The 17719-nt window shown below is 44.1% G+C and overlaps 1 long non-coding RNA gene across 2 annotated transcripts in view; it reads right to left on the bottom strand.

Annotated features, from left to right (window-relative positions):
- Window positions 1-7144: 7144 nt before the first annotated feature.
- The window catches only part of LOC140476638 (uncharacterized), a 48253-nt gene continuing 37678 nt past the window's right edge, over window positions 7145-17719 (bottom strand). The window contains exons 6-7 of one of the 2 annotated variants that reach the window (XR_011960570.1): window positions 10188-10280; window positions 7145-8448 (exon numbers count right to left, since the gene is read on the bottom strand). This is a non-coding gene — a long non-coding RNA (uncharacterized lncRNA). The remainder of the gene's footprint in view (window positions 8449-10187; window positions 10281-17719) is intronic. The other variant, XR_011960572.1, reaches the window with a different exon arrangement.

Raw genomic sequence — 17719 nt, 5'->3', positions numbered from 1 at the left:
ATGTGCAAACCTTATTTTTAAATGAACAAACTCCAATATTTTCAAAGCATTTCAATCTTACGGTCAAAATGAATAGGTGAATGGAAAAATAAAAACAATTCCCTGACAATTCATAAACTGAACAACAATTACAAATTCACTTTGATCAAAGCACAGAGTAATATTTAGATGAATCACAACATTTAGTTACAAAGTAGGTAACCAGCTGAATGACAAGTAATAGGCTGGTTGGTTTACTGAAGAAGATATCAACTTTATTTCAAATTCATAGCACGAGAGAATAATGTTTAATATGTTTCAATTGTTTGGACTTGCCCCTTTGCAATAAAAAAAGATCAATCTCATTACGTAGACCTCATAATCTTTAATTCTGCAACATTTTCAAATATTCTCCAGGGGCAGCATGGTGGCACAGTGGTTAGCACTGCTGCCTCACAGCGCCGGAGATCCGGGTTCAATTCCCGCCTCAGGCGACTGACTGTGTGGAGTTTGCACGTGTCTGCGTGGGTTTCCTCCGGGTGCTCCGGTTTCCTCCCACAGTCCAAAAATGTGCAGGTCAGGTGAATTGGCTATGCTAAATTGCCCGTAGTGTTAGGTAAGGGGTAGATGTAGATGTAGATGTAGATGTAGGGGTATGGGTGGGTTACGCTTCGGCGGGGCGGTGTGGACTTGTTGGGCCGAAGGGCCTGTTTCCACACTGTAAGTAATCTAATCAAAACTAATAAGCAACAGAATTAGATACAGGTATCCCCACTATCCGAAAGTAGAACGTTATTATGAAACCTTTCATAAGTTGAAAAGGCATAAATCGAAGAAGCGTTAATCTTTTTCCTTTTTTTCGTAAAAGAAATCTCTTCAGATTTCTTTCAGTGAAAGAAAGCAGGGCAGATGTAAGTATTTTTGTAAAAGAAAAGTGGCTAAAGCAAACTTTCCAAAAGTGGGGGATACGTGTACACATATTTCTTGGTAACCTGACATAAATAAGTATCAGATTTTGTGATTATTGATATAATAGATAAAAGCAGATTTAATGTTGGATTGAAAAGCAGTTCAATCTGTGCTTAGGTACTCTCTAATCAACATTCAGAGCAGCTCTTGATATATTTCTGGTGAAGGTATGATTTGAAACCTTCCCTCGTGTCTAGTAATGGAGACACTGCCACAGCTACACAAGTTCCTTTCATAATGTTCCCACTCAGGACAGTAGGACTGCAATATTATGTTCAATGTGGTTACTCCAATGAAAACTAATCAGCTGTTTATTGCAGTAATTTGAATGGGAATTAATTAGGTAGTTTCTGTGTGTAATGGACTGGAAATTAAACAATATTGTACAATAACAAAAGAATAAAGGAATGATAGTCTTAAATAAAGAGGAATCTCATGACAATTCTTTGAAAGACAAATTGACAAAACTGCGTGATCTTTGTACTTTAATTTTAAAAATGCATCAATCATTCAATGTGAATATTCAGCCAAAGACAAGTTCCATTCCTTTCAACTATGTACAACTTCCACAATTTAAAAATGAATAGTCATTGATAAAGGAAGGAACAAGCAGACGTTCATTCTATTTTCTTCACATAAACGTGTGATTCATTTAAGTAAGTTTTATATATGTAAAAAGGAAACTCTTATTGTGGTTCTAAATACAATAAATGTTAGCATGACGTGAAATATAATCAAATCAAAACAAATGTGTTTTCTCAGTTAAAATATCGTTCAATATTCAAAGTAGTCGAGTGATTGTACACTGCAATATCTTTGCAGTAATTCAGTGCTGAGACATACTTCCACATTTATACACCTTATAGTGAAGCAAACTTGTTACAGGAGTCTGAGCAGGTAGGGGAGGTCTTTACTGAGTACTTTGCTTCAGTATTCACGAGTGAGTGGGATCTTGCTCCTTGTGAGGACAACGTGAAACAGGCTGATATGGTCGAACAGGTTGATGTTAAGACAGAGAATGTGCTGAAAATATTTAAAAATCATGGGGATAGATAAGTCCCCTGGGCCATAGGTTGTTATGAGAAGGGAGGCAAGTGATTACTGTGTTTTGGCAATGATCTTTGCATCCTCACTGTCCACTGGAGTCATACCAGATGATTGGAGGGTGGGAAACGTTATTCCCTTATTCAAGAAAGGCAATTGAGATAATCCTGGGAATCATCGATGAGTCAGTCTTACATCAGTTGCGGGCAAATTTTTGGACAGAATTCTGAGAGACAGGATTTATGATTATTTGGAAAAACATAGATTGATTAGAGATGGTCAGCATGACTCTGTGAGCGGCAGCTTATGCCTCACAAGCCTCACTGAATTATTTGAGGTTGTGGCAAACACATTGGTGAGGACAGAATAGTGATTGTGGTGTATAAGGATTTTAGCAAGGTGTTTTGTAAGGTTCCCCATGGTATGCTCATTTAGAAAGTAATAAGGCATGGGATATAGGGAAACCTGCCTGGTTAGATAATACATTGGCTGACCCACAGAAGACAGGGTGAGATTAAATAGATAGTTTTCAGCTTGGAGCACGATGACCAATGGTGTTCTGAAGGGATTAGTTCTGGGACCTCTGCTCTTTCTGATTTTTACAAATGACTTGGATGAGGAAGTGGAAGGGTGTGTTAGGAAGTTTGCCAATGACACGAGGGTTGGTGGAGCTGTGGATAGTGTGGAAGGATTTTGTAGGTTGCTAGAGGACATTGACACGATGCAGAGCTGGGCTGAGAAGTAGCAGATGGAGTTCAACCTGGGAAAATGTGAAGTTATTCATTTTGGAATTTCAAATTTGAATGCATATTTTCAGATTAAATGCAGGATTTTTGACAATGTGGGGGAACAGAGGGATCGTGGGGTGCACGTCCATACATCCCTCATAGCTGACATCCAAGGTGATAGGGTTATTAAGACGGTGCATAGTACGTTGGCTTTCATTAGCGGGGAGAATGAGTTTAATAGCCACAAGGTTATGCTGCAGCTCTATGGATTCCTGATGAGAGTACACTTGGAATATTGTGTTCTGTTCTGATCACCTCATAGGATGCAGAAACTTTAGAGAAGGTGCAGATGAGATTTATCAAGATGTTGCCTGGACTGGAAGGCATGTCTTATGAATAAAGGTTGACAGAACTGGGGCTTTGGTCATTGCAGTGAAAGAGGATGATAGTTTACTTGATAGCTTTGTGTAAGATGATGAGAGGCATAAATAGAGTGGATAATGAAAGACTTTTCCCCACAAAGTGGCATAATTTTAAGATGAATAGGGGAAGATGTGGGGAGATGTCAGAGATAGTTTCTTTATAGATAGTGGTGAGTGTGTGGAATGCACTGCCAGTGGTGGTAGTAGATTGAGATCCATCAGGGACATCTAAGCGACTCTTGGATAGGCACATGGATGATAGTAAATGAAGGGCATGTTGGTTAGTTTGATCTTAGAGTAGGATAAAAGGTCGGAACAACATCGTGGCCAAAGGGCCTGTACTGTGCTGTACTGTTCTATATTCTATGGATTGAAATGAACAATTATTATATATTAGCAACATTAGATTGTTGTGGTTCTGTTCGCCGAGCTGTCCACTGTAGTGGCCGGTATATTGGGTCCAGGTCGATGTGTTTGTTGATAGAGTCTGTGGATGAGTGCCATGCCTCTAGGAATTCCCTGGCTGTTCTCTGTTTGGCTTGCCCTATAATGGTAGTGTTATCCCAGTCGAATTCATGTTGCTTGTCGTCTGTGTGTGTGTACCTACTAAGGATAGCTGGTCGTGTCGTTTCGTGGCTAGTTGGTGTTTATGGATGCGGATCATTAACTGTCTTCCTGTTTGTCCGATGTAGTGTTTTCTGCAGTCCTTCCATGGGATTTTATACACTACATTAGTTTTGCTCATGTTAGGTATCAGGTCCTTTGTTCTGGTGAGTTGTTGTCTGAGCGTGGCTGTTGGTTTGTGTGCTGTTATGAGTCCTAGTGGTTGCAGTAGTCTGGCTGTCAGTTCGGAAATGCTCTTGATGTATGGTAGTGTGGCTAGTCTTTTGGGTTGCGGCATGTCCTCGTTCCGTTGTCTCTCCCTTAGGCATCTGTTGATGAAATTGCGAGGGTATCCGTTTTTGGCGAATACTTTGTATAGGTGTTCCTCTTCCTCTTTTTGTAGTTCTGGTGTGCTGCAGTGTGTTGTGGCCCTTTTGAATAGTGTCCTGATGCAACTTCGTTTGTGTGTGTTGGGGTGGTTGCTTTCATAGTTTAGGACTTGGTCTGTGTGTGTGGCTTTCCTGTAAACCTTTGTGGTGAATTCTCTGTTCGGTGTTCTCTGTACCATCACGTCCAGGAATGGGAGTTGGTTGTCCTTTTCTTCCTCTCTCGTGAATTGGATTCCTGTGAGTGTGGCGTTGATGATCTGGTGTGTGTTCTCTATTTCTACGTTTTTAATTATTACAAAGGTGTCATCCACGTATCTGACCCAGTGGACAGCTCGAACTGACAACCGGAAGCGGCAGAGACAGGCCACTATAAATGCCGGAGGAAACAGCACAGAAGTGCTTCACAGGAGGCTCCCAAGCACTGAGGATGTCACCTCGACAGGGGACGAAACGTTTGCAAGACAAATTCCCAGCTCAGCGAACAGAACCACAACAACGAGCACCTGAGCTACAAATCTTCTACCAAACTTTGAACATATAGATTTTCAAAATTCTATTAGCATACTTAAGAATAATGATAAATTTCATCTTGCTATTTGACTGTGCTATTTGCAAAAATGAACAGGAATTGTTGCAGGGAAAGGTAATTAGGATTTTCTAAATTTGAAAGACTGGGATTATACAGATCATTCAAATGAGCAAAAGTCATATTTTTAACAGTGCGCGTTGCATCAGAAATAATGGATTCTTTTGTAGGTGGGTTGATTGGAAATAAAATAGATTTTTATATTACTGTACAGTTACTAGGGAAGATTGGATTAAATTCAAATATAAACTTCACTGTAGTTGTTAGGAAGACAAAACTAAAGCATACTATAATTATTGTCGTGCAAATGCCTTAACAATTACTGTTAGAATCCAGAAAAAAAGGATATATTGTACCATTTTTGGGTTGGAAGCATGTTTCATTGCCCCAGATCATCAAAGGTGCTATCTAAATGTGCATCTTTCTTTCTATCTGTCTGAGTTAACAATCAGATGGACAGGTCAATGTCTGAGTGTCTTACCAAATCCCTGATTGAATCTGTCTCCGCCCACAAACTCAGATGCCTCACCACTCACTAGGTCATGGAGAAACTCTGCCGTTACAATGAGAACTGTCTTTGCTGTCACCGCTCCTCATGCTTCCGTCTAATCCCCACTTCCCTTCATTAAATCCCAGCTACCTCTAGTCCACCCACGTGGACATGTTGAAGAGCATGACAGGAGATTGGATTCAAACCGTGTCAGTCAGTAACAATGTGTCAGTCAGTAACAATGTGTTAGACATGGAGGTGAAGTGAGCAGTGAGGGGAAATGTTACCACAAGCTGACGATGTAAAACTTTCATTGGACTTTGCTCTGCCATTCATGATGATCATAGCTGATGTGTGACCTAATGTACAACTTTCAAAACCCTCTAATTTCATCAATAAACTCCTCTGCAACAGACAAGATGAGTATTGGAAAACTAAACATCTGCAAATGCTGGGAAAACCTGAAAAAAATAACAAAATTGCTGGAAAAATTCAGCAGATCTGTGGAGAGTGAACCTTTCAGGACCAGTGACAAGTCAGGTGACCAGCTGCAGCTGACCATTCTGCCTGTTCTGGAACACTCTGGAACAGGTTCTGGTGTGAGATTATCAATAATAACTGAGAGAAACAGGAGGACGGGCTCAATCAGAATAAAGAATTCACTTAACCGTCCCAGTGGGACACTCACCGACACAGTCACACTGCAGAGAGGCTGTTCACCTGCCCCACGTATGGGAAGGGACTTACTCGATCTTACAATCTGCTGAGGTACCAGAGATGGCACAGTGGATTTACACCCTACACCTGCTCCATGTGTTAGAAAGTATTCATTCAAATCTCCCATCTGCGGAGACATCAGTGCATTCCCATCGGGGAGAGGCCATTCACCTGCTCAGTGTGTGGGAAAGCATTCACTCAGTCCTCTGACCTGCTTAAACACTACCGAGCTCACTCTGGGGAAAAGGTCATTCACTTGTTCCCAGTGTGGGGGGAGTTTCACTCAAATGCAGCACCTGTGGAATCCCCAGTGAGCCCACACAGGGGGAGAGGCCATTCAGATGCTCAGTGTGGGAGAAGGGATTCAGTGATTCATCCCATCCCCTGCGACCCCAGTGGGTTCACTCTGGGTAGGAGCTGTTCACCCCTCTGTGTGACAAGGGATTTGCTGCATCTTCAACCCGATTGAGAGCCCAGTGAGTGCTCACAGGGACGTGGTCATCCCCCTGCTCCGTGTGGACTACAGGACTCTGATTCTGATGTTACTGTCCATCAGAGTCAGGACTGGACCTTTTACATGATGACACTGTTGGAGTATTGATGTTGTTGTTGTTAACCACATTAACTGGGCTGGAGGTGACTGAACTTACATTGCCACTTTCTGAACCTCAGGATGTCTCTCTGGGCAGTAAGTCTCCACAAGCAGCAATGTGACAATGAGCAGGGATCATCTGTTTTGATTTAAATTGTGATTGTAGCACGGCTGCTTCACAGCATCAGGCACAAGGTTGGAGTCCAGCCTTGGTCAACGGCCTGTGTGGAGTTCCCACATTCTCCCCATGATAGTGTGGGCACCCTCCAGGTGCTCTGGTTTCCTCCCACAGTCCAACAATGTGCAGGTTAGGTGGATCAGTCGTGCTAAATTGTCCACAGGATCCAGGATTGTGCAGACTAGGTGGATCAGCCATGGGAAATGCAGTGTTACAGTGATAGAGTGCTCTGGGCATGAAGTTCTTCGGATGGTCGGTGGGGTTTGATGGGCCAATGCTCTCCTCCCACACTGTAGGGATTTTATTCTATGATTGAGGATAAAGGCTACACAGCAGGGTGTCCTTGGAGAAGGAGCATGTGGTCTGTATCAATGCTCTCGATGCCTTTAGATAGAGGTGGGCACCATAGGGGATACAGTACTTTATCTTCACCACTGCCCCCTCCGCACAAATCTACTTTGATTTAGTCCCTTCTCATTCTGTCCCTTGTAATGGTTTGCTTGGCCCGTGATGGGCTTTGTTTGGAAATATTCTATTGGTTACACAAATGGTTTACTGCTGGTGATTATATGTCTAGATTAGAGTGGTGCTGGAAAAGCACAGATGGTCAGGCAGGATCTAAGGAGCTGGAAAATCAACGTTTTGTCAAAAGGCCTTTTCCAGCACCCCTCTAATCTAGGCTCTGGTTTCCAGCATCTGCAGTCCTCACTTTTGCACTGGTGGTGATTATATGTTAACCAAAAGCAAAATGGCGTAATGATGATTTTGATGGTGGGAAGGTTGCTGTGCTCACATTTCTGGGTCAGAGAAATGGGGAAAAAGAACGCTTCATAGCTCACAAAACGAGAACTGAGAAGCAGTTAAATAAAACCAAAGGTTCAGACAGGGAGGGAATATTTCCCTGGAGTTTGAGTAGCTGGAAAGTGATTGTGTCCGGGAATAGACAGGATTTTACTAAGGTTGAAAGTTTTAAAACCGTTATATTCAGACAGTTTACGTTATTTTCTTTGATTTTATTTGCTGTGCAAATAAACCAAAATTTACAAACCTTCTATTAAAGATAAATGTTAGATAAAATCCATCAAACCATCCCTCACTGAAAACTGTTGTGGAAGTGCAATCTCCTGGAGAATCCCTGCAAACTCCTTGCTGCCCGGGCTCCATGACTATATACAGAACTGGGAGATAGCAGCAGGAGGAGACCATTCAGCCTTTCAATCCTGCTCCACCATTCAATAGGAAACAGCTGACCATCCAGCTCAGTCTCCTATTCCTGCTGTGTTCCAATCCCTTTTCATGACGTTACCTCGAAGAACTATATCTAAGTCCTCCTTTGGCTTCACTGCCTTTTGTTCCAGTGACGTTGCTGTGTTACTGTGTGGGTGTAGGCAGGGGTAATGTGATGGTGCTGCCTCCTGGAGGATGCGCTCAGCGTCCCTCATCATCCTGAAGTAACATCAACCGGGTTTCAGCAACTAGAGATAGAAACCATTTCCAGGATATGGGCATCACTGGCTCAGCCAGCATTTATTCCCCATCTCTAGTTACCCATGAGAAGATAGTAGTGAGCTGCTGTATTGTACAATTCACAGTCCATTTGGTGTAGAGAGATCGAAAATGCTGTGAGGAGAGTGTTGCAGGATTTTGGCCCAGTGACTCTCCATCTTTGCTTCTTCAAATGCTGGTTAACTTAATCATGATCTGCACATGATTTTGAGATTGCAGTCTACAAATCTTCACCATCTAGCACCCTGTGTAAAGGAATGTGTACAGGTTAGAAATTCAGAACAGACTATTCTAGTTTCTCTGGAATATCTTTTTCCCCTTTCTTCCCCCAAAGCTGTAACCCTCCAGCCCACTTACTCTCTCCCACCGCTCTCTCTCTGACTCTACTACCCCCTAATGTACACCCTCCCCAGATTCTCATGGAGTTGTTGATAAACAGATCCATGCCACCACTTCCCGTCCCTGGTTAGACTCTGCACCCTTTCTGGATTTACTTGCTTTCCCTTCAGTTGCTGAAAGTCAATAATGTAACAGCAGAATGAAACGAAAGGAAACAGAAAGGGAGATGGCAGATCCTGGACAGAAGAGGAACCTTCAGACTGGGAGAATGGGTCAGATTCTTCCTTGCTTCCCATTAATTTATTCCCAGCATTACAATGAATTGTGGATGGAGAGTGGTCCCATGTGGGTGTAGTGACACTTTGACCCCCCAACTGATCAATACTACAAGCAGATACGTTCCTCCTCTAGCCAATCACAGTGTGAAATACTTTCCCCTAATTACCCCAAAACATGTGCTCCAAAACCCGCCCACATTCTGTACATAATCAGTGCTGGGTTTCCCCAATCACCTGTGGTCCCTGCCTCAGGAATTATGGGAGTTACAGTCCCCATGAAGTCACTGGAGCCCTGTCTCTGGAAAGTGAATGAAACGTTTGGGGTGGAGTGTGTTGTGTATCGGATCCCCATTCAGACAGACAGGACATATGGCTTGTCACTGGGTTTTACTGAGACATCTGGTTAGTCAACTCAATTTCTGACGTAAGGAATATAGATTCAGTCAATTGCGGGGTGGAGGGGTCAATAAGGGGAAGCAGTTTTAGGCAGAGGTGGCTCAGTGGCTAGCACCTCTGCTTCACAGCTTCAGAGATCCTGGCTTGATTCAAGCCTTAGGTGACTGTGTGGAGTTTACACGTTCACCCAGTGGCTGCATGGTTTTGTTCGGTGTTCCAGTTTCTTCCCAAAGTCTAAAGATGTGCAGGTTAGGTGGATTCGCCATGCTAAACCACAGTGTCCATGCATGTGCAGGTTAAGCCATTAACCATGGGAAATACTGGGAATGAGTGAGTCTGAACGGGATACTCATTATAGGATTGGTGTGGACTCGATGGATGAATACCCTGCTTCTGCACTGTAGGGATTCTATTTTATTCTCATGAAGAAGAATGCACCTATCTCGAGATGTTGTGAATCTGTGGAATTCCCTATTCAAAATGCGGTAGATACTAAGACAATGAGCAAATTTAATGGACAGATACAGATTTTTAATTTGCAATGAGCTGAAGGGTGAGGGAGAGAGAGAGAGAGCAGGTGGGAAAATCCAGCTGAGACCGAGGTGAGCTCAATCATCATGGTATTAAATGGTGGAGCTGGTTCGAAGGGCTGCATTGCCTCTCCTGTGCCCAGGGCTTATCTTCTTACGGTAATAACTGGAAAGCGGAATCCAAAACTCACCACCTTCACCAAAGGAGATTTTCGGAAAATGTAGAATAGTCAAGTGGAATAGTATTCAAAACTGAGATAGTGAGGAAGTGTGTAGAAGATAATGATTTTGCAATTTTAAACTGAGGGGTAACAGTGATTTATGGTTATAGACTGTGTGGTACATTCACACTGTCCAGAATACTCTGTTGTGAATATCTATTCTGTAATTTATTACAAAGCCAATAATGAAAACCAAAACACCCAGGAAACATCGCCTCACCTCGTAATCTGACAAAAGCCACGTGATAAATCTGGTTGAATTTAGAACACAGATGGAAAGCGGGAAGATTAAATCCAGTCCGAAGATCCTGTGCTAAAACAAAGAAGACTACAATAGGATGAGGCAGGAGTTGGCTAATGCAGACTGGGAGCAAAGACTTTACAGTGGGACAGTTGACAGACGGTGGAGGAATATCAAAGCAATTTTTCGAAGTGCTCAGCAAAAGTCTATATCAGTGAAAAGGAAGGACTGTCGGAAAAGGAGGAAGCTGCCATGGGTGTCTAAGGAAATAAGGGAGTCTATCAAATTGAAATAGAAGGCATACAAATTGGTAAAGACCAAGGAGAAACTAGGAAATTAGAAAAACTTCAAAGGTCAACTGAAAGCTTAATGGGATTGGGTAAAAAAGTGATGAGTAGCTATGCCCAGGGACAGAATAGCAGTTTACACTGCTAGAGGCTAACCTATTGTGTGGGGAACATATGGCCTCTGTAATTGTTGAAGCATTTAACAGTTACCAGAGAGATAATCCTGATCTGTTAAAAATCACAGCATACCCCAAAAGCTTGTACTTCCAAATAAACCTGTCGGACTATAACCTGGTGATGTGGGGTTTTTAGCCGCTCCAACACCGGCTCCTCCACATCAGAATCCTGACAGACAGCCCCACTGAAACTGAAGTGCCTGTCAGGTACTTGAGGGAGTCACGGTGGTGTTGGGCGGGGGGGGGGGGGGGGGGGGGGGGGGAGTGGTGTGTGGTTTAATCACTGAACTCGACTTTTTAACTGTTGTTGCCATGGAGATAATCCTGATAGACATTCTCTATGCAAAGTCACAAATCACAAAAGGTAGAAGAATGGCAGCCGTACATCGGACCTGATGCTGCCTAAAGGCGTTTTGCACGTAAAATACCCAGGTAACTACCATGTCTCATCAATAAATACTCAAAGAAGACCTCTCAGAGTTCTGTGCTTTGTAATTCTGATCCAGCAGGGTTCAGGAAGATGAGTACACAGCAGTCAGTCTTCACAATGGAGAATAAGAAGAACATGCCAGTAATTGATAAGGAGACTGAGGAAGGTGAGGACCTAGATAATAACCGTTATCGTGAAAGAGTTAGAGCTGGGCAAGCTAATGGTAGACAAGTCTCCTTCCCCTAATGGAATACATCCCAGGATACTAGAGTTCGTGGGAGAAATAGCAAATGCACTTAGTTTCAGTATCCTACAGCAGAGACAGGCCCTTTGGCCCCAAATGGCCCATGCTGATCAGAATGTCCATCCACGCTAACCCCATTTCCCTGCACTTGGCACATTTGTTTCTGACCCTTTCCTATCCATGTATTTGTCCAAATGCCTTTAACATGTTGTTAGTGTACCCGCCTCAACCACTTCCACTGGCAGCTCATTCCATATACACACCACCCTCTGTGTAAAACAGTTGCCCCTCAGCTTCCCTTTTATTCTTTCTCCTCTAACCTTAAACTGATGCCCTCCAGTCCTTGGTTCCCTGGGAAAAAAGACTGAGTGCATTCACCTTACCCACGCCTCTCATGGTCTTATACACTTCTATAAAATATTCCCCTGCAGTTTCCTCTGCTCTAAACAAAGAAGTCCTCACTTGTCCAACCTCTCCCTGTAACTCAGACCCCTGAGCCCTGGCATCATCCTTGTAAATTTCTTCTGCACCTTTTCCAGTTTAATAACTGAAACCTACACTGCATTCATCACATTTCCAGTGTTTTCCCACAGCGTTGGAACAGACATGACAACACCAATGGATTACAATCAATGATCGATAATTTACCACCTTACAACAATCCCATTTTCATAGCTTTTTTCCATGATGCAGGAATCCTTTTGTCTTTCTGGTTTCATGGTTAATTGTCCTCATACAAAACCAATGGCTTAACTGTTCCTGGGAAGTGTGCCATGATTTTTTAGACTTTCAAAAACCAATGAAATCTCTCTCCACAGTCCCCACGCTAACATGGACTTCACTGTCTCAGTACTTTTTTCCCAATCACACTTTTGAAATATTCGTCCACGGGCAGAATGCACACCTTTCCTTCCAGATGAAAAGGCCAATGATATTCAGATCGGCACGGATCCAGTAACTATTAAAACTGAACATGAAGTTCAATTTGAATTTCTCAACTGCAAATCCCCCCTTTCAATACTCCACAGTAGAGAAAACTGAAAGTGCTGGAAATCCTCAGCAGGTCTGGCAGCATCTGAAATGCTGACAGATGCAGGAAACATTGCAGCCTTGAAGAAGTGTTCAGATGATCACACCAGGCATGTTCGCTTGATGGCCAGTATGGAGAAGATGGGGGCATTGTGTTCAACAGTTTCATACCAGAGACTCTGACCTCATTTGATTCCATGTTTCTCTGCGATTCCCTCTTTTTGGAAGCAGGTAGGAGTGGGAAGCAGTTGAGAATGTAAATGATGGGTGATCTTCCTAGTGAGAGGATTCGTGTACAGTAGCAGGGATCCCTTTCTGGAAGGGCCTTGGTGAGACCACACCTGGAGTACTGTGTATACATTTGTTCCCCTTTCCCAAGGAAGGCTCTCCTGGTTATTGAGAGAGTAAAGGACGGTCACCAGCCTGAGTCCTGGGATGTGGTGATAGTTAAGGGCTGCAGATGCTAGAAGTCAGAGTCCATACAATGTGGATCTGGGGAAGTGCAGCAGGTCAGGCTGCATCACAGGAGCAGGAAGGTTGATGTTTTGGGAAGGGACCCTTTGTCAGCCCTGATGAATAGTCCTGACCCGAAACATCACCTTTCCAGCCCCATCGTATTCACGCTGGTCATCAAGCACCTATTAATTCTAGTCCCACGTTCTGGCACTCAGCGTGTAACCGATATTGTCGTGCCTGGTATGATCATCTCAACACTTCTTCAAGGCTGCAATGTTTCCTGCATCTGTCACCATTTCAGATGCTGCCCGACCTGCTGAGGATCTCCAGCACTTTTTGTTTTTATTGTGGATTTCCCCCATTTTGCTCAAGCACTTAAGAGTCAGAGAGCTGCACAGCTCCATATTTTGCTGACTATAATTCCTGGGATGGCAGGACTGATGGATGAAGAGGGACTCAATCCTCATTTAATCCTCCTTTCCTTTGGCTTTCTGAGCCACTGACTACCTCACTAATATTCTACCTCCCATTCCCTGTCCTGAATCTGACCCATCTAAGCCTACACTTTAGTTCCCATCCCCCTGTTAGACTAGTTAAAACCGCACCAATGGGACTGGCAAAAGCCTCCACCAGGAGATTTCTCCCAGCTCTGCCCAGGGGTAACCGGTCAGGCTGGTACAGGACCAACCCAGAAACGGTCCCAGTGCCTGAAGAATCTAAACCTTCTCTGGTCCACCATTTCGCCGGTCACACGTCCAGCTGATCTATCCTCTTATTCCTGCTCTCACTAGCACATGGCACTGTGATTAAGTCTGACATTATTTTATTTCAGGAGCTACATTTTACTGTATCCCTGATCTCCCTATATCCAGCTTTCAGGACCTCATCCCTTTGTTTAGTGATGTCATTGGTATCGGTGTGTTCCACAACCACTGGCTTTACCCTCGAGCTCCAGAATGTCCTGCAGCTGCTCCATGATAATCCCGGATCCTGGCACCACGGAGGTAACATACCATCCTGGATTCATGTCTGTGGCCACAGAAGTGTCTACCTGTACCCCTGACCAATGAATCCCCTGTCACTATAGCCCTGCCACTGTCTTTCCTCCAATTCTGTACAGCAGAGCTATCTGTGGCATCATGAACCTGGCTGTTGCTGATTTCCCGAGATTTCCCACGCATTCACCCCCAACAGAATCCCAAGCAGGATTCAGTATTTTTTTGAGAAGTGGATGATCACTGGGGATTCCTGCACTGCCTTCCTGAGCCTTTTATTTGGTTTGATGGTCACCCATTCCCTTTGTGCCTGTGTAACCCTCACCTGCAGTGTGACGAACTCACTAAATGTGCTGTCCATAACATTCTCAGATGCTCCACAGTGAGTCCACTCATAACTCCAGGTCGGAAAAGCAGTTTCCCAGCAGCTGCAGGTGGACCCACTTCCTGCACACATAGCCGTCAGGGACACTGAAAGTATCCCTTATTTCCCACATTGTACAAGAGGAGCACACCACGGGTCTGAGGGCTCCTGTCTCAATGTCTCTCCAGATTCAGCTAATTACTCCCATGAAGAGAATTTAAAAGAGCGTTCAACCTTCCTCTACTTCAAACATTTCCATTGTATATCAAAAGCCCCAATCTTTACTTAAGCTGATACGTTATATTTTAAAAACTTAACAAATACTCTGCAGGTATCACTTACAAATTGGCTGTTCCCATTGGGACCATGTGAATTTCTCAATGGCCTGAACTAAAGCAGAGTTTCAGCTTCAACTTCTCCCTGTCTCACCTCCCTCTGTTTTCACCCAACTCCAAAACACACTCATTGAGTCAAGCAACACTCCGTGCAGCCCTGTCATTGTCATTGTCTGGTCACACCTACACTGCCCTCAGCCTCCTGTCCTGTTCCAATGCATCGCAATGGGAGCTCAGGAACTGCATCTCATCTTTCAGCTCAGCCCTTTGTAACCCCAGAGTCAACATGGACCTCAGCAGTTTCTGGATGAACAGACAGTTGTCAGAATCTGGAATATTCCACCTGAAAATGTGCTGGAATTTGAGTTCACAAAGAATTTTAATGAGAATTTTGCAGGAAGTTGAAAATTAGGAGTTTACAGGTTAACATCATGAAGTGAGTGATTGGGACTAAATCTGACAGTTCCTGCAAAGAGACTAGGTATAATTTGGATAAGTCTGTGCTCCCACTCAGGCCAAATCGCCCATGGGGGATTCAACCACAAATCCGAACATCTTTCTGCATTTTGCTTTACAAAAGTATTGAAGATATTTTCCCAGAGACAGAACAGACAACCCGTTCTCCATCCACAGTAAAATGCTAATGATATTCAGATCCTGATGACTCCGCTGAGTGCGGAAATCTGCTTTTTTGAGATCCCGTCCTCAATTATTCTCAATTAATATCCCATAAAAAGAATTCACAAAACAAATCTCAGCCAGTGCAGGATCAATTGGAAAGACAAATATTTCTCTGGTATGTGTCTGATGTGTAAATGCTCCTCTTTCAAATCACCCCTGCCCCACCCAAGAGGAGGACATGTCCATGCACCTTGCTGTACCTATCACTGACTGAGGCCCACAGCCGTTTTCCCATTTGCTGCAAACCTGGGACCAAGAGTTTCTAGTTCAGGACTAACACCCTGTACAGACGTGTAAATAAAACCTCCCAGTCTAAACTGAATCATTTTCTCCCGGTTTCCGCTGCCACTCCCCCTTCCCAGTTTCCAGCTCCTGCACACACCAAGGGCCATTCCGGGTCCAGTGACTCTTCCTCAGAACCGACGGCAGCTGGGAACATTAGACTCCCTAGTGTGGAAACAGGCCATTCGGTCCAACAAATCCACACTGACCCTCCGAAGAGTATCCCACCCAGACCCATTCCGCTACTCTATTATTCTAAATTTCTCCTGAACAACTCACCTCACCTTCACATCCCTGAACATGATGGGAAATTTAGCTTGGCCAATTCACCTAACCTACACATCTTTGGACTGCAGGAGATAGGGGTAAAAGAGTAATTAATAGGTGGGATGGAGTGACCCTTCAACAACATGGCAACATTTACTCATCTCCTCTCCCTGACCTTATCTCAGATCCAACCCTCCAACTCAGCACCGCCCTCAAACTGTCCCATCTGTCCATCTTCCTTCCCAATTATCCACTCCACCCTCTCACCATTACTCCCACCTGCATTTTCCTATCGCCTTCCCAACTCCCTTCCCACCAGCCCTACACACCCATCCTATTATCTGTCCTCTTTCCCACCCTCACATTCCTGAAGTAGTGCTTAGGCCCAATATGTCAAGTTGCCTGCTCCTTGCATACTGCCTGACCTGCTGTGCACATCCAGCGCCACACTTTAACACAAGCTGGAAGAACATCACCTCATCTTGTACCTGGGAACCCTTCAGCCCTCTGGCCTCAATATTCGATTCCATAATTTTAAGTCCCAAGTCTCCTACGTACTAGTGTCCTAGCCCCCATCCCATAGACCAGGCCCTGTTATTACATCGCCTGCAATTACACACTACCTATGGTTAGTCACTAACAGTCTCCATAAACAGCTATTCACCCTCCCCCAGCCAGATCGTTATACACTCCTTTGTCCAACTGCTCCCATCGCGTTCTTTGGAATCTATCACCACCTATCATTTACACCTTAACCACTACCTTCTGCATATAAACCGACATTGTTTCTCAGGAACATCAGTTCTGACGAAGGGTCGTTGGATCAGAAATGTTAACTTTTCTCTTCACAGATGCTGCCAGACCTGCTGAGCATTTTCAGGATCTTCTAGTTGTTGTTTCTGATTTACAGCATCCGCAATTTCTTTGGTTTTCATTTACTGGGAGTTTGTAATTCAGGTCTAGCAGCCTACATCGTGTGTTTATCAACCCACCTAGTACACAAACTCAATTTCTCTCCCAGTCTCTGCTGTCTCTCCCACTCCCTTCACACTCACTGGGTGTCCCCCCTCACAGTGACATTGCACCTGCACAGCTCATGGTCACGTGTTGGCCTGCTGGCCACACCCCTCATTCACTCCCATTGGCGGGAGGATTACACCAACTCCCCTATTGGTCTGAAGCTTCCATCAATCAGCCAGGTCCCATTGTGACTTGAGTGGTAGGAGGCTGAGGGGTGACCTCAGAGGTTTATAAAATCATGAGGGGCGTGGATGGGATACAGAGACAAGGCCTTTTCCCTGGGGTTAGGAAGTCCAGAACGAGGGGGCATAGGTTTAAGGTGAGAGGAGAATGATATAAGAGAGACCCAAGGGGCAACTTTTTTCATGTGCGTGTATGGAATCTACTGTCAGGGAAGTGGTGACAGCTGGTATAGTTCCACCATTTGAAAGGCAGCTAGATGGGTATATGAATAGGAAGGGCGTAGAGTGATATGGGCCAACTGCTGTCATATAGGACTAGATTAGGTTGGGATATCTGGTCAGTGTGGACGAGTTTGACTAAAGGGTCTGTTTCCTTGCTGTACATGACTCTGGCTCTGCCCTGGGATGAGCTTCATCATTCAGTGAATGGGGCAGTATCACAGAGCACAGGGGCTGGGGGCTATTCAGCCCATTGGGGCTGTACTTTCTTCCTCTGGAGATGCTGCCAACCTGCCCTTACTCCACTCCCATTTACCAGTAGCCCTCCATATTTATCCTCAAATAGTTAAATTCCAAATCTGTTTTGACAATAACAAAAGCTGCATCCAGCTGTGGTTCAAACTGTTCCAGATGCTCAGAACCTACTGAGTAAAATAACCTTCACATTTTTAACCTGCATTATTTACCAATTACCTGAAAGTAGTTACTAAAAATTGTGACAATAATTTCTCTCAGTGTCTCTGTAAATTAAATTTCCTGGAAA

Source organism: Chiloscyllium punctatum, chromosome 4 (assembly GCF_047496795.1).
Source record: "Chiloscyllium punctatum isolate Juve2018m chromosome 4, sChiPun1.3, whole genome shotgun sequence".
Lineage (NCBI taxonomy): Eukaryota > Metazoa > Chordata > Chondrichthyes > Orectolobiformes > Hemiscylliidae > Chiloscyllium > Chiloscyllium punctatum.
The sequence above is the reverse complement of the archived record's forward strand: the minus strand, read 5'-3'. Positions and strand labels throughout refer to the sequence as shown.